Source organism: Pituophis catenifer, unplaced genomic scaffold (assembly GCF_029215685.1).
Source record: "Pituophis catenifer annectens isolate HBS135680 unplaced genomic scaffold, rPitCat1.0.hap2 SCAF_4, whole genome shotgun sequence".
Lineage (NCBI taxonomy): Eukaryota > Metazoa > Chordata > Lepidosauria > Squamata > Colubridae > Pituophis > Pituophis catenifer.
Genome location: NW_027256884.1, coordinates 54,660,599 through 54,687,821, shown reverse-complemented (window position 1 = coordinate 54,687,821; position 27,223 = coordinate 54,660,599). Strand labels below are relative to the sequence as shown.

The 27,223-nt window shown below is 37.4% G+C and overlaps 1 protein-coding gene across 1 annotated transcript in view; it reads left to right on the top strand.

The window, feature by feature from the left end:
• CNKSR2 (connector enhancer of kinase suppressor of Ras 2) overlaps positions 1-27,223 on the top strand; it is a 418,082-nt gene that overhangs the window by 135,456 nt on the left and 255,403 nt on the right. The gene's annotated exons all lie outside the window — the stretch shown is intronic.

The following is a 27,223-nucleotide window of genomic DNA, read 5'->3' as shown; positions in this document are numbered from 1 at the left end:
GAATATGGTGAAAAAAATTTTTCATAAAATTTCATATAAATATAAAAATATGTTTTTTTTTTAATAAAAATGCAGAAAGTAGAGGAGTAATTAGAAGGAGCTGAGGAAAGAATAGAGGAGATAAATCAACAAATGACCCAAGCAGATTAAGACACTGAAGAGATTTCCTAAAATGGAACAGGTAGATTACTCTTTAAGAGGTCAAAATATAGAAAAGAATAAAGAGAAAGATCTCCCAGAAGTAATGAAAGAGTTACTGACGGGAGCTCTAGAGATTCAACAGCAAGAGAGAGGTGTTGAGGCAGATGAAATACTTTGACTAAATATGAGTGAGATAAGGAGATACAAGATCCCAAGAGAGGAGCATGGGAGATTTGTCAAAAAGTCAATAAGAGTTGAAATACTAAAAAGGGCAAGAGATGATGGATAGATATAGTACTTCTTAATATAGTAATTGCTTCATTAAGGGTTAGAAGATAGAGGTAGAAAGTAGAAAATGGGAGACTTCCGGTGGTGATGTCAGCGTGTTTGGAGTTAGAGAATGGGACTCCGTTCTTGAAACTCGAAGATTCCCATCTAGGAAGCCGTTCCAGGCGCTATTGATCTTGGAGAGATCAATAGAAAAAGAAGGAACCTCCAAGGACCTCGGGGGGAAGGCAACCATCCCGAAGGTTCAGGAGAAACCCCCTAATTCCGGAGGGGAAAAAACCAGCCATTTTGTCTTGCCCAAAGCGTTGAAACCGCATAGTAGGAAGAGAAGATCAAACCGAAAGATCGCAACTGTATCCAGTTTAAATTGAAAGTGGATCGAGATAATAAGCGGAGTAAGCAAAGCACAGCGATAAAGTGAAGCAGAGAGTGGAGACCTGAGAAATTGAGACCCCAGAAGACCGCGGAACAGCAGCCAGAGAAAGCGGTGACGAAAGACGACAAGGGCGGAAAAAGAACTGACAGGTGGTGACTGCGTGAAAAAGAGAGACTGCTTGGAACGAGAAATTTCAAAAGGATTTACGTGGTGGTGATTGGACCAGACTTTGGATTTGGATTTAATGGAGGAGAAGGGTTTTTGGACTTGAATAGAGAGCCATAGAAAACCAGACGGAAGTATCCAGAGATCATATAACAGGAAGACAGCAAAATGGTGGGAGTGAGAGTGAGAGTGAAAGTGATGGAGGCCATTGAAGCCGGGAGAGTGAGTGAGAGCGGTGCAACAGATCGGCAAGTGGAGAAGCGGTGGCTTGGGAAAATAACTGAGAAGCCAGTACGAAAATTAATTAACTGATAATGGCGAACGGGCTATATCACAGTTTGTGTTGGCAGGGGGGCAGAGGTCGACCTCGAGGCCTCTCATTTGTGGAGTGCCGCAGGGATCGGTCCTCTCGCCCCTTCTGTTCAACATTTATGTGAAGCCACTGGGTGAGATCATCCGTGGCTTTGGGGTGAGATACCACCAGTATGCTGATGACACCCAGCTGTACATCTCCACCCAGGCCACCCCAACGATGCCCTTGAAGTGATGTCCCAGTGCCTGGAGGCTGTGCGGGTCTGGATGGGGAGGAACAGGCTCAAGCTCAATCCTTTCAAGACTGAGTGGCTGTGGCTCCCGGCATCCCGATATAGTCAGTTGACTCCATCACTGACTATTGGGGGCGAGTCATTGGCCCCCACAGAGAGGGTTCGCAATCTGGGAGTCCTCCTGGATATGCAGCTGTCCTTGGAGGAACATCTGACGGCTGTAACCAGGAGGACCTTTTGTCAGGTTCGCCTGATTCACCAGTTGTGGCCCTTTCTTGATCGGGATTCCCTGTGCACAGTCACTCATGCCCTTGTCACCTCTCGCCTTGACTACTGCAACGCTCTCTACATGGGGCTCCCCTTGAGGAGCACCCGGAGGCTCCAGCTGGTCCAGAATGCAGCAGCGCGGGTAGTGACGGGAGCAGCATGGCGCTCCCATGTAACACCGCTCCTGCACGAGCTGCACTGGCTCCCGGTGGTCTTCCGGGTGCACTTCAAGGTGCTGGTTATAGAGATAAGGAGAATCCAGGACCTCAGTGCCTTCCGTCGTGCCCTTAAAACCCATTTTTTCAAGCAAGCCGGGCTGGCTTAAGATGAAAATTTTAATTGTTTTTAAATGTTTTAAACGTTTTAATTGGTAATGAGTTTTAATTGGGCCAAATTTATATATCTTTTAATTGTTTTTTAATATTTGTTCTGCATGTTTTTTTAATTTTGGCTGTACACCGCCCTGAGTCCTTAGGGAGAAGGGCGGTATAGAAATTCAATAATAAATAAAATAAATAAATATATTAAAGTGCGGAACTTTGGACAATTGGACTCTTGGCTATTGGATACTTCCGGAGAGAGAGATATTAAAGACTATAATATACAAGAACTTGGACACAAGAACTTCACATGTAAGAGTGAAAGAGAACTGTATATTAAGTGCAAAATAATCTTATATATATACCTGATTATCCCTTGTAAAACAGTATAATCATTTATTAATACTTTTTGATTGTGAGATTACAATCAAAATTGATCAACTGATATTTAATCAACTATATGGATAATTAATTAAGAGCTAATTAGAAACAAATAGTTTAAGTGGATATTAATTTAAACAATATTTAATTCTTATATATTTACTTTAATGAGATTTGATTGGATAGATTTGATTTGATAGACTGACTATTATATTGTATTAACTATATTAAGATCTAATGAAGTGTTAGAATTTTAAGTTTTTCTCCCATTTCCTCCACCCTTTCTTCTCCCTCACTTGAGTATATATCTATATATCAAATTAATTATTAGAGTGTTAAGGACATCTATAGAAGTAATTTACAACCTAACAAGATTAACTATTATTTGAAGATCTACACTACATAGACTCTAGACACTACCACTGACAAAATACTACTATAGATAACAAAATTGAAACATAATAAGAGTGGTTCAGTGCATGAAATTCTGGGACTTCCAGCAGTGACGTAAGGTCGTGGCGGCACGGGAGAGAAGCGCTCTCTCTCTCTAATGTCAGATTTCTAAGCTTTTGGTGTCTTTTTCGCCGAAGACCGGTCCCGGAGAGATCGGGAATAAGGATGGGAAGCTTCGGGGGAGGCGAAGAGAGGTGCGATCTCCCGCCGTACCGAGAAGATCCCTTAATCCAGGCTTGGAAGAAGCCAGCTGGCGCGGCGAGTGCAGCTGGCCCGGAGGCCCAACGAGCTGAATGAGATCATCGGGAGCAGAGGAGTGAGTACAGTGCAAGATCACTGAGGGTGAGCAGAAAGCGAGAATCAATTTGGATTATTTTGGTGCAAAATCGAGGAGAAAGTATTTTTTCGGAGGGGCAGCATGAAAAAAGAAGAGCTCAGAGCGTAAATGGGCGGCAACTGAAGAGGCGAGCAAAAAGGAAGGGGATGGAATACAGAGCAGTGAAGAAAGACTAAGAAACATTAAAACAGTGAAGAAGAAGATGAGGAGAAACGGATTTAAACTGCGGAGATTAAAAGAAGAACGGACATCTCTTGTACCCTCTTTTTAGCTGCCCTAACGGAAGGAGAGAGGAAGTTTGGCAAAGTAAGAACTGCATACTGTGACTGTGCAGATTAGAGATCGCCATATTGAAACCGGAAAAGATTCCAGCGGTAATAAAACGAACTTGTCTTTTCCTTCACTGAAAATATAACAAACAAGGCTCATAGAACACTGAAAATATACTGCTCCTATTTGTCCTTTTTATTTAGACATAGAAAAATTGTTACTGGCATTTATTGGAATTAATTAAGAACTATAATGATACTTATTTATTTATTTATGTTTATTTATTAGGAAATAAAGTAGTATTTAACAATCTAGAAAAATATTTAAAATTTATAATATACATAGAGATTTAGAAGTAATTATTGGGATATTTCTTTTTTTGTTTTTATATAACAAGTATTATAGTTACTAATTACTGAATAATCAAATATTAAGTATTAAGATTTGACTGATTAAGTCTTTGATTACTTAAGCCATATATTTATATATATTTATATTTATATTTATATTTCTGCTACATTTTTACGGAGTATTTTATAGAGATAATTAATTATTTAAAGGAATTTATTTAAAGAAAAGAGACCAAGTGAATGAGAGGTTATTGAATTGAACTTTCATGAGAGAAAAGAAAAGGAAGAGAAAGAAATTATATAGAATTTGGATGGTGATTTGGGAGAAAGTTGATAAAATATTGGTGGAACAATATAGAATTTTGAAAGAAATGACTAGCACCACCACAACAACGTTGAAGACAGGCAAGAAAACAACATCAATCCTAGCGGGAACGTCGGCCTCCCCAGTGAGACAGAAAACCTTGGAGGGAATGTTTGCATCAGAGAAGCAACCTAGCCCACCCAATATGCCAACAATGCAGGCCACACTTATAACAATCCAAGAGACCATGGCCAAAATGCAAGAATGCATGACTAGAAATCACGAACAATCTAGAAAAGACATGGATGAGGTAAAGAGAGAAGAACGACATCCAAAAGATAGATGAAAAATGGATCTGATATAAGAAATCATCCAAAAAAAGATCAAAGGATAAAAGAAATAGAACAAAAAACCGAATTGACAGAAGAAAAATTGGAAGCATTGGATACAAAAATGACAGGACTAAATAAGGAACTTGAGAAAACTGTGGCACAATTGGAAATGGAAAAAGCAGCATTTTATCTGTGTTTCCAAAATGTAGCTGAAGACAGGGAGGAAGATCTGACGATGGTGATGGCGGAGATGATAGCAGAGGCACTCCAAAGAGAAAAGGACGAAATAATAAATGAATTAGATGAAGTTTACCGGGTTCATACAAATTATCCCCGACAAAACAAACTTCTCCGGGATGTACATATAAGATTTGTAAGAAGGAAGGTGAGGGATATTGTATACAAGATAACAAATGATGAATCTATGTTCTATAGGAACAAAGAAATAATTACTTTAAAGCAAATACCCAAAAGAATAAGAGTCTTGCGAAAAGATTATTGGTTCCTGGCCACGTTACTAAACAAAAGATATATACCCTTTAGATGGACAACGCCAGAAGGAATGTTGGTAACGTGGCAGGGAAAGAAAATAAAGGTGGATTCGCAGAGTAAAGCAAGGGAACTATATGATCAAATGATGGGCATCGAGACAACAAGTGGCAGTAAAGAAGAGGGAGGACGGAACACCAAAAGAAAACAGAGACGAGAACGTGGAAGAACCCCACAACAAGCAGGAAAAGAAGACGAAGGAGAGATCCAGGAAGAAGAAGGAGTGCAAACAAGAGGCAAAAAAAAAAAAAGGAACAGGAAGAAACAAAGAAGAAACAACAGGAAAGTCAGTAAGAAATGGAACAAACCCTAAAAATTCTATCGGTAAATGTTAATGGCCTCAACTCACCATCCAAACGACACCAAATTTATAAAAAAAATCTGAAACAAAAATCAGATATTGTGTGCCTCCAGGAGGTACACATAAGAAAACAAGATATAAAATATATACAATATAAGAAATTAGGTAAAGAATATTCATCATTGGCAGAAGAAAAAAAAAGAGGAGTAGTGGTATATATCAAGGAAGGAATAGATAGCAATATAAGATATGTGGATACAGAAGGTAGAATAGTGATGATAGAGCTAAAATTTGATTTCAAAAATATATTATTGGTAGTAATATATGCTCCAAACAGTCAACAATTAGAATTCTATAAAAAAAGTGCATGAGAAAATTATGGAACCAAAAAATGGAAAATGTATGTCTGATTGGAGATTTCAATGCTATTTTAGATGTAAGAAAAGATTATAAATGTGGTCAGCAAAATAAAAATAAGAAAAATGTACTGCCCAGAACATTTACAGATATGGTGGAAGAGTTAAATATGGTAGATAGTTGGAGATTCTATAACCCCGAAATTAAAAACTTTACATATTATTCGAATCCACACAAGTCCTGGTCTAGGTTGGATATGGCTTGGGTAACCAATATGTTAATGATGGAAATTGAAACGGTAGAAATTTTATCAAATAATTGGGCTGATCACAATCCAATAATGATGACGTGGAAGGGGCAGCAGAGAAAGAAAAATAGATGGACAATGAATACACAGCTATTAAAAGAAAAAGAATATAAGAAATATATGGAAAAGGAGTTAGAATTGTTCTACAAGGAAAATACAAAACAACACACCTCCCTACAAAACTTATGGGACACAACTAAGGCATATGTAAGAGGCCTCACAATAGCTTATAATGCAAAATGGAGAAAAGAGAGAAAAAGAATGTAATAAATTATGAGAAGAAATTCAAAATTGGGAATGTAAATTGCAAAGAAACCCAGGGGATGAAAAAATAAGCGTAAATTGGATAGCAGCAAAACATAAACTGAATATATTAGAACAAGGGAAATATGCAATGACTTTGAAATATATAAGGCAGAATTACTTTGAACACGCAAATAAACCAGGGAGGTGGTTGGCGTATAGGCTGAGGAAGGAAAGGGAAAAAAGAACAATTCAGAAGCTACATGACGATGAGGGAAGGATCCAACAGGGGTTAGAAAAGAAAAAGGAGATAATAGTTCAATATTATCAAAAACTTTATGAGGACATAGGAACAGCGGAGGAAATTGAACATTACTTAAAAGGAGAGGGATTGCAAACACTAAAAGAGGAAGAAAAAGAATTATTAGATAAGGAGATTACATTAGGGGAACTAAAAGAAGCGCTGAAGAGACTGAAAAATAAAACTCTGGGGACTGATGGTCTACCAACGGAATTTTATAAAACATTTGGAGAATCATTAAATGGTATATTATTAGAAGTATATAATGAAGCTTTGATGGAGGCAAACTTACCAAACACATGGAAGGAAGCATATATTTCCCTAATACCTAAAGAGGGGGCAGATACCACATTAATAAAAAATTATAGGCTGATTTCTTTTTTTTTTTTTATTGCAAAAGTTTTACAATTACATTTTCACCCCTTTTTTTCACCCCCCCACCTCCCTCCCCAAACTTCCTCCCTAACCCTCCCTCCTCCCCCCCCAGACTTCCCTATTATGTACTCATAACTAATAACACTAATATATAAACCTGAGCCCATCCCTCCCCCTATATAATTTTTCCTCTTTTTCTCTTTACATTAAGATATTTCTAATACATTATTTTCAAATAAAAGCTATTTGATACTTTCTAGTTTGGTATTTGTTCTGGACATAGTCTATCCACCTTTTCCATTCCCATTCATAAGTCTCTTGTGAACAATCCTTTAAGTATGCTGAAATCTTCGCCATCTCTGCAAAACTAGCCATCTTCAAAATCCATTCCTCGATAGTAGGCAAAGCTTCATTCTTCCAATATTTACCTATCAACAATCTTGCTGCTGTTATCATATACAATATTAGTTTTATTTCACCCCGTGTAAAACCCTTAACTATACCCAATAAAAACAATTGTGGAGAGAATTGAATTTTTTTCTTCAAAACATTCTGCATAACCCACCATATTTTTATCCAAAAAGCCTTAACTTTCCTACAGGTCCACCAAACATGATAATACGTAGCATCCAAACATTCGCATCTCCAACATTTTGGCTGAACATTAGGGTACATACATGACAACTTTTTAGGATCTAAATGCCATCTATAAAACATTTTATAAAAATTTTCCCTCAGATTCTGCGACTGTGTAAATTTAACATTCTGAACCCAAATTTTTTCCCATGTTTCCAACATCACTGGTTCTTCAAAATTTTGTGCCCACTTAATCATACAATCTTTAACTAATTCAGTTTCTGAATCCCTTTCTAACAAAACATTATAAAGCCTTTTAATATGCATTGGACCTTTCTCTCTTATATGTCTAACCAATTCTTCCTCATGCAACATAATACCAGTTTTTTGGTCCTCTTTCCATCTCAATTGTAGTTGATTATATTGTAACCAAGTTAAATTAATTCCTTCATCCAACAGTGTCTGTAATGTCTTCAACTGCCATCTGCCCGCATCTGTGAAAAGAACCTCTTTATATAAAAACCCCCCGAGTGACATTATATTTGTATTCCACATAGTATGACCAAGATCCAGCCATAACGGTATTTTGTAATCCCATTTGAGTCGGTGCTTCTTCCAAACTCTCATCAAAGATTCTCTAAGTATATGACTTTTAAATACTTTATCTACTTTGTCGTCATAAAATAAATAAGCATGCCATCCAAATTCAAGATCAAAACTTTCTGCATTCAGTATTCCAGTCTTTTTACTTCCAAACCAATCACTTGTTAAAGTTAAAGCTGCTGCATCATAATATAACTGTAGGTTTGGGAGTTTAAGGCCTCCTCTTTCTGGAACATCTTGCATAATTTTCAATTTCACTCTCGGCTTCTTCTCGTTCCAGACAAACTTATTCACACCAGACTGCCAAACTTTCAGTTGTTTGTCACTTTTAAGCACCGGAATCATTTGAAACAAAAACAGAAATCTTGGCAAAATGTTCATCTTAACTGCTGCTATTCTTCCAAGTAAAGACAGTTGCAGCTTTTTCCAAGTCTCCATGTCTTTCTGGACCTCTCGCCACAACACCTCATAATTATTTTGGAACAATTTCATGTTTGATTCTGCAACCTGAACTCCAAGATATTTTACCTTAGGTACAATTTCAAAACCTGCCCTCCTTTCAAGCTCATGTTTACGATCTTGTGTCATATTTTTAACTATCATTTTAGTCTTTTTTGAATTCAGTCTAAAACCTGAAACTCTACCATAGTCTTGTATAATGTCGTTCATCAAGATTATTGATTCCATTGGTTGTGATAGGGTAACCACCAGATCATCTGCAAATGCCTTTATTCTATAATCCTCTTGCCTTATCATTATACCTTTCAAAATTTTAGAGTCCCGTATTGTATTTAGCAAGACTTCCAATGTTAAAATAAATAAAAGTGGGGACAACGGACATCCCTGTCTTGTTCCTTTTTCAATTTTAAACTCTGTCGTCAGACTTCCATTAATAATAATCTGTGCTTTTTGCTCTTGATAAATTGCTGAGATCGCCTGTATAAATTGGTCCCAAAGCCCATCTTTTTTAAAGTCTTTAGTAGAAAATTCCAATCCACTCTATCAAAGGCCTTCTCTGCATCCAGAAAAACCAGCACTGCAGGGATCTGTTTATTCTTATCAAGATATTCCAATAAGTCTATTACTTGCCTTACATTGTCCTTCATATATCTGCCCTCAATAAATCCCGCTTGGTCCTCATGAATCACCTTTTGAATTACTGGCATCAACCTGTTGGCTAATACCTTCGCATAAATTTTATAGTCTGTGTTCAAAAGAGATATTGGTCTGTAATTCTCTGGTTTTTTAGGACCAACTTGTTCTTTTGGTATCAAAGATATATAAGCAGTTGTCCAAGATGGGGGTATTTTACCCCCTTGTTGAATATTGCAAAATAAATCTCTAAGTTGTCCCACCATTTCAGCTTGTAAAGTTTTGTAATACACTGCAGTCAAACCATCCGTGCCAGGAGCTTTGGCTGTTTTTAACTGTTTAATTGCTGCTGTTATCTCCTCCTCTGTTATAGGATAATTCATTCTTTCCTTTTGTTGATCAGTAATTTTTGTAACTCTCTTATCATTTAAATATTTTTCTATAAGTCCATTCTGCACCTCTTCTTTGGCATATAGTTTAGTATAATAGTCCACAAAAGCTTCTTTAATTAATTTTTGTTGAAAAATTTCTTTCCCTCCAATATCAATACTATCAATAGTCCGTGTACTTTGTTTTTTCCTCAATGTATAAGCCAACCATCTGCCCGGTTTGTTAGCGTTGCAAAATGTATTATGCTTCGCGTATTGTAGGCTTGTTGCAACTTGTTCCGCCATAAGCATTTGAAATTGGTCTTTCAAAAGTTTTATAGCACTTCGTATTCTTTCATCTGTTGGATTTTTAATAAGTAACTGTTCTTTATTCTTTATTTCCATTTCCAACTCAGATCTTTTCTTTTGTCGGAACTGTCTATGTTTAGAATTCATGTAGATAAGTACCCCTCTCATATAAGCTTTACTTGCGTCCCAAACAATTTCAATTGGGGTACCTTTATTCAAATTTATTTCAAAAAATTCTTTCAAATGCTTTTTAAGTTCTATTGTATTTTTTTCATATCTAAACAAGTTCTCATTTAATCTCCAAGAACGTCTCTCAACCTTATCCATCTCAATTTCTATCCATACAGGGCTATGGTCAGTCAAAGTTCTTGGAAAAATCTTTGTTCTTTTTGTTTTAACAAGTAGATCATTTGACAACAGGATAAAATCAATCCTAGAAAAGGATCTGTGTCTATCAGAAAAGAAAGTGTAATCCAATTCATTTGGATTATGTATTCTCCAAACATCTTTTAGTTCCATATCTTCTTTCATATCAAAAAAAGTCTGTGGTAGTCTAATTCTAGACTTTGCCAAGCTCTTTTTATCTAGTTTAGAATCAATTACTCCATTCCAGTCTCCCATAATTAAAATAGATCTATAGTCCCATTGCAATATTTTAGTATGTAACATCTTATAAAAATAGTCCTGTTGTTGGTTGGGAGCATAAATTCCAATCAAAAGAATTTGACCATTTGCTGTGAGCAATTCAATTGCTACAAACCTACCATCTTGATCTGCTTCTATAACTTTCGCTGTTAATTTTTTATTTACATAAATAACCACACCATTCTTTTTCTGCGAAGTTGAAGATATATAATGTGCTCCTAGTTTTGAGTTTATCAAATATTTTTGATCTTGAGTTGTAATATGCGTTTCTTGTAAACATATTATATCATTATTAAATTGTTTCAAATATGTAAATAATTTCTTCCTTTTCTGTGCTGAATTCAACCCATTGACATTCCAAGATAGACACTTAAAGGTCATCAGCCTCTTTCTGGAGCGCAGAGCAAAATATTTGAAGTTCATCCGAGAGCTTCGATCTCGCTCCTCCCATAGCGCCACTCTCTTGTATGGTACTCTTAACTGCCTTCTTGTCTTGTCTTTCCTGTTGTTGTTGTTGCTTTTGTTTAAGTAGCTTGGATTGAGCTCTAGTTATACGTTGATCTTTAACTTCAGTCAACTGAATCAAATCCAGAATTGGAGAAGAATCCAACAAGGGCTCACTCAGAAAACCTCCTTCTGCACCTTGCACTATTTCTAATTCCTGCTTAGACTGTTCTTTCAATTGCCTCTCTTCACTCTCCTTAATCTCCAAAACTGTAGATGTACGTGGAGATGGTGTTCTTTCCTTAAGAATAGTACTATAAAAGTGTTGTGCCTTCTCCACGGTATTCAACCGATATCCTTCTCCCTTATATCTAAAAATTATCCCAGCTGGTGCGTCCCACCGGAAGGGTATCTGTAAATTTTTCAATTCCTTAACAAGAAAACCAAATTCTTTTCTAGCTTTCAGCATTTTAGGAGGTAATTCTTTAAAAATTTCAAGTCGTGAACCCCCCACTTGTACAGAAGTGTGAAAAGATTTTTGCAGGATATCATTTCTAATTTCTCTATCAGTAAAGTATATGACCACATCTCTAGGCAGTTGTCTTTGTCTGGCCACCCAAGAATTCACTCTGTAAATTTTATCTATTTTATGAAATACCAAATCAGGATTAGCTTGTAAAATCTTAGCCAAGGCTTCAGAGCAAACTTGTCTCAAATCCTGTCTCTCCTCCTCTCGAATTCCCCGAAGCCGTATGGCGAATTCCATTGCCCGGAATTGTATCATAACAATCTCATCTTCAATTCTCTGCATTTTATTGTCAACCTCATCAATTTTATAATCATTGTCTTTCATCTTAACATTAACTTCTGATTTAAATTCTTCAACTTTAAAATCAACTGTCCCAATAAATTCTGCCAGGCCAGACGCCACTTCTGAAATTTTTTTGGTCACCTTATTTTGATTCTGTTTCACCATGTCTTTAACTTCATTAATTTCCTGCATAAATTCCTGATGTGATTTTTGAAGTTTATCATCTATCTCCTGTTGAGATTTTTGAAATTTATCATCCAAAGTTTTAGAAATAAATTCTTTTAAATCTCCCACATCAAATTCTTTTTTCTGAGTTTGTAGCTGTTGAGCAGGGGGAAGTTGCGTTTCATGTTTGTGTGAGGGGGATCCCCCCCCTAATGCCTTCCCTTCCTGCTTCTTTGAAGCCATCCTGGCTCGTGATCTAGTTTTTCTAAAGAGGGAAGTTCCTTTTCCTTTCCCTCCTGCACAAAGACTTCTAAAAAAGTCCCCCAGATTTGATCAAATAAGGGTTAAAATAAAGCAAAGTCCAATATTGAAAAGGGAAAAATTTCCCAGTTGTTTCTCTTATAACAAGCAAGGCAACTTTGTAGCAACTTGGAAACTTTGTAACAAAGCAAAGTAACTTCACCAATCCACACTCGCTGGCTCGTTAACTCTGAAGCTAGGCGCCATGTTTTTTCAAAGCACTTTCACTCACTCGCATTTTCTCAGATTAAAAAGTCAACAAAGTGCTAATACTTGCGTTTCCAAATTTCGGGATTCAATAGTTTCGCTGTTTATTAAAGCTGGTTCTTTCGCTTTAAGTTTCCTGCAGCCGGCTTGTTCTGCAAAAGCAGAGTCGTCCCACGTCGCCCGGAGTTTCAGCAGGTTGGAAGGGAGCCACGCCTGTTCTCTCCCCAGAAACTTCCCTGGGGGGTTACAGGGGCTCAACCTGTGCCCTGCGATCTCTCCTTCTCCAATCCTGTGGATTTAGAAGTTTTCGAGCCGCTTCTTCGTCTCGAAGCGGCTCTACAGGCGGCGGGGCTGGCGGAGCTTCAAAGAGCGCCGCCGTCGCCGAAGACAAGGAAACCGGAAGTCTATAGGCTGATTTCTTTATTGAATACCGACTACAAAGTCTTCATGAGTATAATTGCCAATAGGATGAAAAAATTATTGCACAACAAAATACATCAGGATCAAAATGGTTTTTTGCCCACAAGACAAATAAAAAATAATCTAAGAATGGTAATGGATGTTTTAGAATATTATGAGGTGCATCCAGAGAGACAGGTGGCTCTGATCTTTCTGGATGCACAAAAAGCGTTTGATCAAGTAAATTGGCAATTCATGAAACAGCAAATTAAAAGTATGAACTTTGGAGAGAGATTCACAAAAATGATAACATCAATATATCAGAACCAAAAAGCATGTATTTTGGTGAATGGGGATCCAACAAATTTTTTTGGAATAAATAAAGGAGTAAGGCAGGGATGGCCGCTGTCCCCCCTACTTTTTATTTTAACTATGGAAAACCTGTTAATTAGAATTAGGGCAAATAAAGAAATACAAGGATTAAAGATTAAGAGAGAAGCTTACAAGGTCCAAGCTTTTGCGGACAACCTTGTTTTTTTTCATAGAAGACCCAATAGAAACAACCCCGAAATTAATAAAAGAGATTGAAAAATTTGGAAAGGCAGCAGGCCTAAAAATTAATAAAGAAAAGACAAAAATGATAACAAAAAATATGACAACAAAACAAGTAGAGAAATTAGTAAAATATTCAGGATTACAGGCAGTTAAAAAAGTGAAATATCTAGGGATAAATTTGACGGCTAGAACTGCAACAATAAAAGAAGATAATTATGAACCTTTAGTCCAGAAAATAAAAGAAGACTTAGATAAATGGGAGAAATTAAAACTATCCTTGTTGGGGAGAATAGCAGTGATAAAATCAAACATACTTCCAAGACTCCTTTATTTATTCCAAACAATTCCAATAAAATTAGATAAGAATTTTTTTTATATAATTTGGACAAAATAACTACAAAATTTGTGTGGGAGGGGAAAAAATCAAGAATAAAATGAAATATATTACAAGATGACAAAATTAGAGGCAGATTTGGGTTCCCGGCATGGGAAAAATACTATAAGGCTGCAAGCCTATTATGGATCAAAGAATGGATAACCCTGGATAACCAAAGACTGTTAAATCTGGAAGGGCATGACTTAATGAAGGGATGGCATGCTTTTATATGGAGTTCTGGAAATAAAATATACAAACATTTCAACAACCACACTATTAGGAAATCTTTAATCAACACATGGCAACAAATTAAATGCAAACATTACATGAAAATTCCCGGCTGGCTATCAATGATAGAAGCAATAACTCACCCCAATATATTATCAAAACAAAAAATGTTAAGATACAGAGAAATAGTAGATGCACAGGGAAAACTGAAAACTAGGGAAGAACTCAAAGAACAAGGAATAGTAATAGACTGGTGGCCCTACTCACAAATAAAGATAAGATATAGAAAGGACCAAGAGGAGGGAGGAATAGACTTAAAACAAAATCGATTGGACAAATTACTAGAATCTAAAGAAGGGAAATTAATTTTGAAAATTTATAAATACTTACTTGAATATGATTTGGCAGAAGAATTGGTTAAAGGACAGATGATAGCATGGGCGAGGAACATCGGGCACAGTATACAGTTAGAAGAATGGGAAAGAGCATGGGAAAACAATAACAGCATGACAAAATCGGTAGCTTATAAAGAAAATCACTATAAGATGTGGTACCGATGGTATCTGGCCCCCGCAAGGTTAGCAAAAATGTACCCGAACGTAAATCCAACCTGTTGGAAATGTAAAAAGACACAGGGAACTTTTTACCAAAGAAGGTAAAATACCTAGGAATATGGCTCGCCAATAAAAGCTTATCAATTAGAGAAGACAATTATGATAAATTGACAAGACAAATTAAAAAAGACTTAGAAATTTGGAAAAAACTACAACTATCTCTTTTGGGAAAGATCGCCTCAATTAAAATGAACGTCCTACCTAGAATTCTATACCTATTCCAAGTGATCCCAATAAAACCGGGGAAGAATTTCTTCAAGGATTTCAATAAATTAATAGCAGATTACATATGGCAAGGGAAGAAAGCAAGAATTAAAATAAAACACCTACAAGATACAAGAGAAAGAGGAGGACTGGCACTACCGGACTGGGAGATATACTATAAAGCATCAGCATAATTTGGATCAAGGAATGGATGGAACTCAAAAATAAAAGATTATTGAATTTGGAAGGATTCGATCTACAACGAGGATGGCACGCATTTCTATGGGAGGGCACCGATAAACAACATGGATATTTTCAGAGGCACATTGTCAGACAAGCATTATATCAGACATGGCAGGGCATTAAAAAAACACACTACAATAAAATTCCAGAATGGCTATCGACCATGAAAGCCCAGATCTACCCAAATGCCAGGGATATTACCAAAATGAGAACTATAAAGATTTTCTAGAAATCTTAAACTAAAATCTGTTTTTCCTATTTTATTTGTCTCTACTGTCATGCACTGAGTGTTTTTTAAGTTCTTTCAAGTCTGATTCATATATTGCTGTTTTGATAATAAAGCTAGATCCTTTGCATTTTGACTAATGCCAGAGATTCTTAATATTTCTAATATTTTAAAGTCATCTTAACATTATTGAACAAGCTGAATCTAATTTATTATCAAATTTATTTAATTATTTGTGGCAATATCTGGATGGCAGTAGCTTCTTATATCTGTTCTCAAACTATGCTCTTTTGAATGAAGACTCAATCATTTTTGTTACCAAATTTCTTATATGCTAATTATGCATGATATGTGGTTAAGATGTGATATATCACTGAAGAGCTATGGTGGAGTACAGAGTTAGTTGACATTGTAGATTTCATTCTGTTCTCTCTCATACATTCAAAAAGAGTATTTTTTTAGTTACGATCTCCTTTTTTGTTAAAAGGACAAAACATCAACTTAACAGACTCATAACCGAAGTCTGAGACTGAGATTTAGGCTAACATTATTTGTGCTGTTCATTTTCAGTTGAGTGATGTAGATATAATACTTTGCTAGCATATTCCTGGGAATCCACTGAATATATTCTTGTCAATAATACATATTCAACATACGTTAATGCAGAGTTTTAAACTACTTTAAAAGCTGCTGAGCTGATGCACTTGTAAGTAATATTACTATTATAAACAAGAATTTCCCAGTTTTACTCTTAAGTGTTCTGATATATTTGCTATTTATTCAAGTTCTAACCAGTGAAATAGCAACTTTTCCCTGGTTGCTGTACAACTTTCCTCAGTCATACATATTCCACTTCCATAAAATAAATAAACTTAAAACCATCTCACCAAAGAAAAGATATGAAGTATACTAGGTAGCCTTAGAGCTATTTATTGTACTGGTACCATCACATGCTTAGGGAAATAATTTCAATATATTTCCTAGGGCGTACTACATTATGGCATCTTAGTTATCCGGAAAGCAAGGTCATGTTTCCATCTGACTTAAGTTTGAAAAATGTTGAACTGCAGTTTTATAGTTAATATTTTCTGATAACATAGATACATCTTTGAAATATGAATTGATTTTAATGAGAAATAAGTCCTGAATATCAGGCACTGTTATTTAAACTTAGATGACACTGATATAAAATATAAAGTTTGTGCCTAGGAATGCTGCTTGAGTTGTAAACTTCAGGTTTTCTTTATTACTCACCATTGGCTCTAGGTTTAACAAAAGCAATTTAAAAGTATAGAATGAGGGGCAGACAAAAATAAAATAATTATGTTCCTTGCTAAAGTCCTGAAGTCCTAAACAAATCCACTTCTGAGTCTAGAGAAATGCAAACTTAAAGTCATCTGCTGTAGTTCTGTTTCTCAGGAATTTATTGCATTATTGAGTTAAGGTATGTATAGAAAATGATATAAAGGATAATTCTAACTCTAATTTGTCAATATTCATTTAAAGCACAATTATATGTTCAGTAGATCGAGCAGACTCAGCCAGTAGTGGGATTCAAATTTTTTAACAACCGGTTCTGTGGGCATGGCTTGGTGGGTGTAGCTGGGTTGTCGCAGAAAAATAAAAGAGATGAATTTCGAAATCAGGAAAAGCTTTATTTTGGCCAAAAGGTTCAGATAGCTTAATATAAATTCTAACATCTGAACAAAGATCTTGTTTAAGACATGTATCTTTATAGAACAAAAACAGGAAGTATCTTAGATGTGCCTCTTTAGTTAGCCCCCCTCCCCTATTGCTTTAGGCAGGAAGCTCCATGTAGTTTAGTTCTGCATTTTAACATAGTACCAGGAAGTTAGCTAATACTTGTAATTTGACTTTTTGAACCCAGCAACTGTCTCTTTACCTGCAGTTTGACTTCTTGAACTCTGCAACTTTCTCAAGTCAAAAGGGCCCTTCAGAGATCATGCAGGCTGACCCCGTATTATTTCACTCTTATATCCAATTTCATTTTATGTTCTGCCTTATCCCCCCTTTAAGACTCTATTTTACTTGTTTACAATTGAGTCTTACCTATTACAGAGCTTAATTCAACAATGCAAACATATAACATTTGACATAACATAATCAATTCAGGATAAGATACATAATAATGCAAAGGAAAAGACAAATAATACATATGATTTTCAATTCTTATTCTCTGAAGCACTTTCTCTAAGTACCCGGTTGAGAGTTGTACATATGTTCCTGCATCAGAAACTTCATTTTCATTAAAGAGATCGGAGTCCATTTTACAGTCTATAAGGCTTTCCATCAAAATCAACTCTTTTTTCAACTCTTAACTCTTTCACTGCTCTCATAGCTAGTTGTCTGAACAAGGAATAAAAGCCAGGCCTGTCACAACAGGAATAACATCTGTCTAATCCAGCCAGGCCCAGACAACTAAGAGAACCACATTTCTGTTGCTTGTAACTTCTGACCCATTTTGAATGCCCGGTCCTGCAAATCTTTGGCAATTTCTCTGACCACTCCTGACTTACTCATGTAAAACAACAGTCTTCTCCCAAGAATACACACAACCCTTCTTTCTCTGCGGTTAAAAGGTCTATGGCACGCTGATTTTGTAAGACCACTGCTGCCAAAGAATCTATTTGGTCTTGGACTTCGACCAAGTTTCCAGCAATTTGATTCAGGCTTTCTTGGAACTCCTCTGACAATTGCTTAAACTGTGTTATGGAGTGTGCCATTCTACCTATTCCTGTTCCAACAGCAGTCCCTATCCCCAGGATTGCTAATAGTGGGACCAAGAGTGGCACCCTATTTTGAACATGCCCTATAAGCGGAACAGGGATAGTGTGCTTTCCACTGACAACACCTATTTTTGGGGAAGATGTACATGTTCCAGTCCAGTTTGTAGGTAAACACAATTACACAATTTTCCACATAAGAAGAAAACTTTCCTTACATACACACCTATATTCATGGAAAATGCATGGGCTCATTGGTTTTTTCTCATTAGTCCAGACCCCTAAAGTCCCTGCCACTAGCATGCCTGTCAGAGGCTGCAATGGAACTTCTAGCGTAGGGTCCTTTTGCTTTTGTCTGAGAATTATGCCTTCAAAAAGATAACGGGAGCTTGCATTTCCAAAGGGAAGTAGGACACATAAGCCTGTGTTGGATCTAATGGAGACATGTGGTGGTATTGAGAAGTGACCTTCTGTTGAAATACATAGTGGGCATAAGGAGAAATGCCACTAGTAATTTTTTTACATTTTTTACAGTCATTCTAGGGTCAAAGTGTATTTCTGATGGACATTGATCTCCCATCAGGGATCCTACAGGAATACCTGGTTGCTGATGTCACTTTATACACAAGAAAGGTGACCCTAGGATTTCCACACTAACAGCTATAGGGCTAACAAAGGGGAACAGTTCATCCCCAGCCTTTTGATGGCGTTATAAAAGTCTCCTTGCAATTTGGCTACTGCTACTTGGTTCTCCATTTAATATCTTTCTCAAGGACTATTGTGGCCCTGGTCCTGACCCAAAGATCTGGCTCAACTGGAACAGCATTGTAAGATGAAGGACCAGCAGACAAACAGAACCAGCATTTTTGGCTTAGGGTAGGGTCAGACTGATTAACTAGGCTTTAACTCAATTCCAGTATTCTTAACATGTAGTTCCCTTTTCTCAATTGTTACAGGGGACCATTCTCCCTTTGTTCTACCCCACTCTGTTCTGGGATTGTCAGATGCTTGTCTTTAGGTTTTGGGGTTGGCTTAGGTCCAGGGTACCGACCCCACCTATTGATGATATGTCGCTGGCAGGAGTGGACCTCGTCCAAAGAATTCACACCTTGTAACCTGTTCCTGCCCTGTTCTTTGAGGTTTTTCAACTTCCCCAGATAAGAGCAAGGGGGGTCACTCGGGCATTCTCACAACATTGGGAACTACTGTTCAGGGTGTTATTACTCATTAGGCCCTTTGCCAACAATAGCCAAAGCCACAGAAAACTCATAATTGTCCTCCACACAGAACCTATCCAATCACAATTCCCTTAATCTACAAAATCACCACATCAGGAAGAAGGTTAGGGTTATACAGTATGTGACTTGGGAAAAGGCAATATTAGTTTTAGATATCCCACAGAACCACCTCTTATTTGTTAATACAGTATCCACATTCCTAGAGCTAGAGCAGCTCCACAGAGAGCCCACTCCCTGACTTCTTCAAACATAAGTATCTACAGGAGTTTTGTACTGCTCTCTTTCACAGTCAATGATTTTTAGGTTCAGCGCCTGGGAAGAGGTGATTCCAGCATACTATATACAGCAAATCACAACTAATCACAATAACAGCAAGCACGCTTATTAAAATAAGAGATAGTGTACCTATGGCTATATATGTTGACTTCCCATTCCAAATCTTCAGCTGTACGTGGAGGGTCAGCTTCCGGTGTGACACCAGTAAGGCCTCTTCTGCCCCGTATGTTGCCTGCCCATTGCCGGTAGGACAGTTATAGGGGGCGCTTCTTCAAGCATACTACTAGGGGTCAGGCCTGGGCCTGATCTGCCTCCCAATATTCCTAAACTGCGTACTTAACTCGAGTCCAGTGAATCCAAGACTTGGAGTCCAACATTTTTACTGCAAGTGGGAACACATGACCACAGTATACGGGCCCTTCCACCTAGGCATTAAACTTTTTCCTTTCCAGTGTTTTACCCATACAATCACAAATTGTGATTAAATCACAATTTAATCATCTTTTTACTTTCATCACAATATAAACTTTAAAAGTATTTCAATCATTACAATTTCCCTAACTAAATTTAGAAATTTCTAGCTATTATCCAAGTTACAACTTAAACCTTTTTTTACCTTCACCACCATATACCATTAAAGTATTTCAATTGTCACAGTTTATACCTATTCATTTTTCTAGAAAAAGATTAAAAAAGAAAACTTATCAAAGACAAATACTCCAATTATTATTCATTTCATTTTTACAATCATGTTTACTACTATTTGAATATTATAACTAGAGTTGGTCAAAAATGGTGGGCTAAGGGACACCCAATATTGTTGGATTTCTTGTATTTGCTTATTTAATTCTCCCACCATCTGATTTACCCACTTAGTTTCTATCTGGCTTAGGTCTCCTATATGATTTTCAAGTATTTCAAAAGGAAATAATCTAATTCCTTTACGTGGAGAATATTACACAGATCAAAGTACTAGTGGTAATGCATTTACTTAGGTGATTTTCAAGGAACACCTTTGTCACCTTTTCTCTTATAGTCCTGGTCAGGCTGGTCATTCAGGCTTGGGAAGGTCTGCTCCACTCTGGTTGCTGTGTTGACCTGCATAGGTTGTTTCCATTTCACGACCCGATGCTTGCAAAAGAGTAGCTGGGTTAAATCATTTGTTTGTTTCAGGATCACTCGTGGTTTCTGAGTGAGGAGAGCTTGATGCTTGTAATTTCTGGGGTTTGTCAGCCATAAATAGCCCTTTATCTCTAAAACTCCTTGAATCGCATGGCTGGTGTAAATGGTAGTTGGCTGCCTAAGGGTTAATTTGACAGACAACTTTCTTCCTCATATGCTCCATCGCTCTCTGCCTTTGGCTTATTGTAATGGGTGGGGTTAGCTTTTCTGCCTGAGAGGAACAAGCACTGCTAAAGGCTTCAGCATGCTGTGCAGCATGTCCTGGTGGGTTATCTTCTGCCCATAACTTCAGTACTTCAAACTCCTGCCAGGTATTGGGGATTTAACCCTCTTGAGCCATATTTCTCGCATCACAACCAGGAGGGAAACTGGACACGCAGGCATATCTATATTTCTTCCATCTAAGGAACATTTCAGGGTTTTCAGGATAGGGCGACGATTTATGAAGCCATTAACCCCTTGGATATTTATTACATCATTAGAAAAGGGAGCCAGCAGCTTTGTAATTACAGATTTAGATGCCCCTGTGTCTCAGTCTTCAGGCCTCTCATCTACTGCAGCCAGGCCTATGGCTTCCTTCCTTTCTTGGAAATGACTTTGCCCTCTGCCTTGGAACCCACGGGGACGCACTCCTCTCCCTCTTCTTCTTCTCTGAATTCATAGATTTTGACCTCTCAAGTCAATTGACCACATCCTCTTCCTCTATTTGGTCCACGTTCTCCTTTTAATTCGACCTCAAGTCTTTTGGGACATTCTTGTTGCCAGTGGCCCTTTTCCTTATACCAAGTACACCTGTCTCTTTCCCAGGCTTTGGAATTGTTTGATAAAGCAACTGCCAACAATTCAGCCTTGCGTTGCATACTCACTTCCTTCTTCTTTTCCTCTACGTTGTCTCTATTCACATAGACTTTTCGTGCTATTTCCATTAATTGACTAATGCTCATTCCCAAAGCTCCCTCTTGCCACTGGAGTTTCCGCTTTATGTCCGGGGCACTCTGGGATATGAAGGCTAGAGCTAACATGCCGGCATTCTCGGGATCCAGGGGATTGATTGGAATGTATGCTTTATAAGTCTCAACAAGCCTTTGAAAGAAAGCTTCAGGGCTTTCCTCAGTCCTTTGTATTACCAAAGAAGGCATGGACATGTTCACTGGAGGTTTAGCAGCCTGTTCTAAACCTTGTAGGATTAATGCTTGATAATCTTGGAGGTGAACCATGTCATTATAGGGGTCCCACTGTGGGTCTTGTCTTGGAAACTGTTGGTCTAATATAGCCTGGAGTTTTCCCCCATCTGGGTTTTAAAATCTTACCAATGGCACTACTTAATCTCTCTCTCTCTTCACCATTAAGGAGAGTGGTCATCAACTGTTCCAAGTTCTGCCAGGTAGGATTGTGGGTCTTTATAATGACTTGTTGGAAGGAAAAAAGAAGTCTTTCCCTTTAAGGATTGTTGGAAGGCAGTGCTTCTTTTTTTTTTTCTTGCTTGAGAGTAGAATTAGTTTATTGTTTATAGGAAGGCAGGCAAGAACAGCGTTCCGAGGCTACTGTGAGCAACTGTACTTTGTTGAATCTTTTCCATCAAAGCCTGGAGTTTAGTTTTATTCTTGCCCTTGCTTTCTTCTAATCCAATTTTTACTTTTAAAAGAGAAGTATAATTTTCTTGGAGTTCTTGGTAATTATGATTAAAATTTATTTCAGCAAGTGAAAAGGAGTTTTTGTTTTCTCTTCTTTTTGTTTGATGTCTTGTTGTACAAGTTTTTCATTTTCAGCTATTAATTTGTCTAAGAACTTCTATCTCTTCCTTGAAGTTATTTACCAGAAGCATCATTTGTTCAGAGATAGTAATTACTGTAGGTAAATCTTTTAGTCTTGCTATTTCTAATGTAAGTTGATTCTGATTTTATTATTATTATTATTTTTAATTAAGCTATCATTTTCGAATTGCATAGCTTCTAATTTTTCTTGTTCATTTCATTTTGCAAATCATCTAATTGCTGTTTAGCTTGCATAATCATATTATCTTTAAGATTTTCAATATTTATTTTGTGTCCTATTTGTAAATCATCTTTCACTTTTGATAATTCTTCATGCCTGAATAAATCCTTAATCTCTCTAGTTCTGCTTTTACAGATTTCAGTCAACCTTTCAGGGCTAAAAGATATGAGAACGAGATCCCCTCCCCCCTTTGTGGGTGAGGAAAGGCATTGCAGAAGTAGAAGAAAGGGAGCTTGAAGGATAGCAACTACACATCAGTATTGTAGTGAACTTAAAACTTTTACTTATAAACTCGAGTTTATCTTGAAGCATAGAGAAGAAGGAAAGTTGAATTTTGTTCTTCACTCCATCTAGTTGGCCAGACCAAACTGGATGAGATATTTTCCTTCCTCTCAATACCTTCAATTCTTTTCTAACATTTTAAAATTCAGGCAGTTGCAGTTACCTTGAAGGTACACAAAGACTTTAGACATACACACTAGTCATTCCCGCCTTAAATTTTAGTTGAATTAGGGAATGCACAGATCTTAACAAACTAATTTTTAACAGAAATCATATAAAATTAATCAATTATCTGAATCTTCCCATTTAGACAGGCTTTTCTTTTTATTACCTGCTAAACCCCGGGTGGGAAGAACAATAACAATTTTCTTCTCTATTTTTAGTTCTTTCAGAGTTCTCTGGCTCTTTTTAAGAATGGTAATTTATCAGAATCTTTATAACACTGCAGTATTTCTCTTTTAAGGACTAGTCAGGTCTATTTGCAGTTTGGGATTCTTTCTAATTGTTTTAGTGAACTTCTCACTTTTTACTCAAGGTTTCATCCATTGTTCCATCTCCTCAAGCACTGGATTGTCTCTGCCCTGGTGACACTCTGTCTAGCTCTTTCTAGTTTGGATCTCCCAGCAGGCGCTGGCTTAATTTTAAAGTTCCAAAATGTATAGAGACCTTTATTCACACATCATTGCACTTAGCCAGGGCTCTCATGAGCAAGTTTGAACCCCACTTTTCTTTTAAGGACCTTTCTTAAAATTCTTCAACCTACATTGAACACTTTCTTCATGGAACACTCTCTTTTCCACCCATTTTCTAAAACACTGCCATTGAGCTGCGGTGCTGGACCTTTTCCAACAGTCACCAACAGGAACTGCAATGGCTTAACCACCCACACAGTTCTAGAGTCTCATTAGGATACGCCAATTCCGTTAGGAAGGGACGTTTTCCTGGACCCAGGGAGGTGATCAGGCTCCCTCTTCCACTCTCAAGGAGTGGGCCTACAATTCCCCAATACTTGCCTGCAAGTGTCTTCTTTTTTTTCTTTCTCAACCAGCGTTTATCTATTAGCTTGTTCTGATTTTGTAAGGTTCTTGGGTCGGTTGGAGCCATCGAGTACCCAGAGGGGCCGTCTGCCTCCTTCCAGAGAAAAACTCTCAGTGGCGCCTGAAGTTTGGCAAGACGATCCCATCTGGCACTGACTGGTCCATTCCGTCCCATAGTGAAATCTCGCTTCATCTCCTGGCTGGCTCGCCAAAATGTCGCAGAAAAATAAGAGATGAATTTCCAAATCAGGAAAAGCTTTATTTTGGCCAAAAGGTTCAGATAGCTTAATATAAATTCTAACATCTGAACAAAGATCTTGTTTAAGACATGTATCTTTATAGAACAAAAACAGGAAGTATCTTGGATCTGCCTCTTTAGCTAGCCCCACTCCCCTATTGCTTTAGGCAGGAAGCTCCATGTGGTTTAGTTCTGCATTTTAACATAGTACCAGGAAGTTACCTAATACTTGTAGTTTGACTTCTTGAACTCAGCAATTGTCTCTTTGCCTGCAGTTTGACTTCTTGAACTCTGCAACTTTCTCAAGTCAAAAGGGCCCTTCAGAGATCATGCAGGCTGACCCCGTATTATTTCACTCTTATATCCAATTTCATTTTACGTTCTGCCTTAGGGTGGTCATGTGACTGGGTGGCTGTGGCCGGGTGGCCATGGCTGGGTGGTCATGTGACTGGGTGGGCATGGCCAACTTGACATCACTCATGTCAAGGGGCACTTTGCCCAGCCCCTCCCCTCCCAGCCACTCCTTGTCACCCCCAGCCTCAACGTATCTATTGGACTAGAACAGAGGTCTTCAAACTTGGCAGCTTTAAGACTTGTGGATTTTAACTCCCAGAATTCTCCAGCCAGCTGGCTGGAGAATTCTGGGAATTGAAGTCCACAAGTCTTAAAGCTGCCAAGTTTGGGATCCACTGGACTAGAAGACCTCCAAAGTCCCTTTCAGCTCTGTTATTCTGTTATTCTTAAACTAAATAGCTAAGACCCTCATTGGGACCCTATCTCTTTTGCTCCCTCTGGACTAATGAGTTAAAGAGTTGCCTCTAGACATTACTTTTAATAAGATTTTTAGAAACCTGCAGTTGAAAGTTCTTCATGTCTCCATACCCTGAAGACCCAATTTCATTTGGAATTTAATCCCAAACTGATTGCCCTTTTAGCATTTCTCTTGACACTTCTCCAAAATGCACTCCCAAGAAGCCACATCTCTCTCCCTCTCCCTCCCCCCCTCTCTGACATACACACACACACACACACAGAGAGAGAGAGAGAGAGAGAGAGAGAGAGGTTGGATTAGATATCTCTCTCCCACCCTCCTTCCCTCTCTGCTTTAGGCTTAGAGCCTTAGAAAGTCTGCCAGTGCTGCTCCTCATTTGGCAATGTTTAAGGAGAATTAGGAGCTAGAGACAGTTGACATTCTCATCTCTGCTACAGGTGAGGTTGTCAGAAAGACCTTTTGGCAGGCACGCAATGCCTTCTCCTCAGCCTCTCAGCACTAATGAGAGATGTGTCTCTTATCTTTGCATATAAGTGATGCAACCTTACTGACATGCTATTTGTCAGAATCAGACATTTGGGTTAGTATTTCTAATTTCTAATAGAGCATCTTTTTTTTATTAGAATACATTCAGAAAAATCCTTTTAATGTTGCAAATTGAGTACTTTTTAATTTAAAAAAAAATCAGATGATTTTGATGAAATCTTTTGAATGAGAATTTATTCTCCCAAATCTCCCAAAAGGAGATTAAGAATATTTTAGTTTTAGCAGCAGTAGTAAGATGACATCAGGACCAACTCTTTGACCAACTCATAACATCCAATTCCTGGGAAGGCCACTGTTTCTAGTTAGAGTCAAGAGCATCAAAGTGGGTGATTGACTCACAGAAAGGTCAATTTGGAAGTATCCTGGAGCTAATGTATTCTGGCAAAGAGAGACTTTGGGTTCTTGTATTTAAGGTGCCACATGAATGATGGAGTAACTTTCCGTGAGAATCTATTACTATATTTGTGCTTCACTTAATTATAGTGTCCACCTGTTACTGTGAAGTTTTGTCAGAATTTTTTACCTTCAGCAACAAACCTTACTCTGACTATCAGCAGAAATCTATTTCAATTTGGGTCAGATTTTTGATACTTAAAACTGCTAGTTAAATTGATTTCAGATTTTGAGAAGAGCTGGGGAGAGTACATAAATGTTAAACTCAAATTTGCATATTTGATGTCCAGATGAGTTAGAAAAAATAATATATACTGTAAAATATATGAGGCTTCAGTGAACCGTAATAATAAAAAAATCTGACTTGATATAATTGAATCTATAAACTAAGCTTTCTCAAATTCTGGAAGCTGTAGTAGTCCAATATATTTGAAGGACACAGGGTTGGAGAAATTTTGCCTAGATATTCAAGTATGTTTCTATTGTTTAGATCACTATCCCATTATTAGATGTATTGAGTTCCTTTATGCTGGTTCTTCATCAAATGATTGGGGAAAATTAATGATAAGGGTTTTAAGAAAAATCATATAGTTCTCTGTTCTACAGTTTTCAAGAGTATACGTCCATTCATTATAGGGATTCAATAGGAAATAGTATAAGTGATCTTCACTGTAGTATAAGCATTCCACTGATTTCACAATTATCTTTTGAAAATGTTTGAAAATTTTGCTGTAAGCTGCCAGTTGATTGTAGTTTGCAAAGTTATTTTGTATTCAATTCAGCAAGCTGAAGTAGAAACTAAGGGGAAAGCATTCCCTTGTCTAGTCACCTCCTAAAGAGTTATTGGGAAAGTTGTTGGGTGTGTCATGTGATCACTTTTTGTTACCTCCTGACAAGCAAAATCAATAGGGAAGCCAGATTCATTTAACAACCATATTACTAAGTTACAAGCTGTGGCAAGATTGGGGCAAAATTCACTTACCAGTAATAACTGTCTTGCTTAGCATTGGAAATTTTGGGCTCAATTGTGGTCATAAATCTAGGACTTCCTGTACTGTATCTGTAATACTACAATGTCTATATAATCAAAGCTAATTTATATATGTGTGTGTATGTGTGCACTTATTAATACATTTTGAACAATTTGAAAGTTAGATTTTTGTTACAAAAAGACGGGCATTTTAGTGTTTGTT